Source organism: Trachymyrmex cornetzi, unplaced genomic scaffold (assembly GCF_001594075.2).
Source record: "Trachymyrmex cornetzi isolate Tcor2-1 unplaced genomic scaffold, Tcor1.1 scaffold129, whole genome shotgun sequence".
In the NCBI taxonomy this organism is placed as follows: Eukaryota; Metazoa; Arthropoda; class Insecta; order Hymenoptera; family Formicidae; genus Trachymyrmex; species Trachymyrmex cornetzi.
In genome coordinates this window covers 300376-301227 of record NW_017295861.1, presented here as the reverse complement: position 1 = coordinate 301227, position 852 = coordinate 300376, and the positions used below count along the sequence as shown (strand labels likewise).

At 29.0% G+C, this 852-nt stretch overlaps 1 protein-coding gene across 1 annotated transcript in view; it reads right to left on the bottom strand.

The window, feature by feature from the left end:
- Positions 1-852, bottom strand: part of LOC108770526 (juvenile hormone acid O-methyltransferase-like) — a 6988-nt gene that overhangs the window by 3472 nt on the left and 2664 nt on the right. The window lies entirely within an intron of this gene.

The window sequence follows — 852 nt, the reverse complement described above, 5'->3', positions numbered from 1 at the left end:
TATATATATATACATATATATAAATAAAAGAATTGCAATAATTGCGATATTTGAGCTATTCTATGTACATATGTGTCGCTAATTAAATGGATTCTTAAGTTGATTGCGCTTGCAATCCGCGTTGATACGTATACCCGAGTAGAAGATAAGCCAGAATGTAGCCAGTAATTAGCCAGGAATATCAGTTACTCTTTAACATTTGATCTGTGTTACTGATTATATTCGTCTCAATTTGGGCGACGCTTTGCCAAGAGACATTGTACACATTCGACTATCTAATAGGTTGAGAGCAATGTCGAGGCCAGCATGAAAACTTAGGCTGTTTTTTCCGCAAAATTATTTTTCTGTAAAATTATTTGTATACCGATCTTTGTGTTAAGTGATTATCTGAAGAGGGCTCAATATGGTAGCCGAAACTGATCATTATTTCTTTTTATACTTTTATATTGATGGCACCTGTAGCTTCATGTTTATAATTAATTATATGTATTGTATTCAAGACTAGACATTGTATTTGATTTTATTTTGATTGTTATTTGACTTTTACTTTGCCTTTTCTTATTGTTATTTATTTTAATAAAAAGAGTCCTTTTATCTATCAAATGTGAATTAAGTTATGTACATTAATACTTATTGAAGTATTACTATAAAGTAAGGACATTGCGTCAAAAAAGCTATCTATATATTTTCGGGCTTTATTAATATATAATTTAATAAAATGTGGGCTACATAATATTTTTTCTAAAAGCAGTGTGGAGTAAACAATAATATTTATACATTTGAGTACTAAGAATTTTCTTAAGGAGGTTGTAAGGCAAATGCAATATGTTAAGAACTACTTGAAAAAATTAC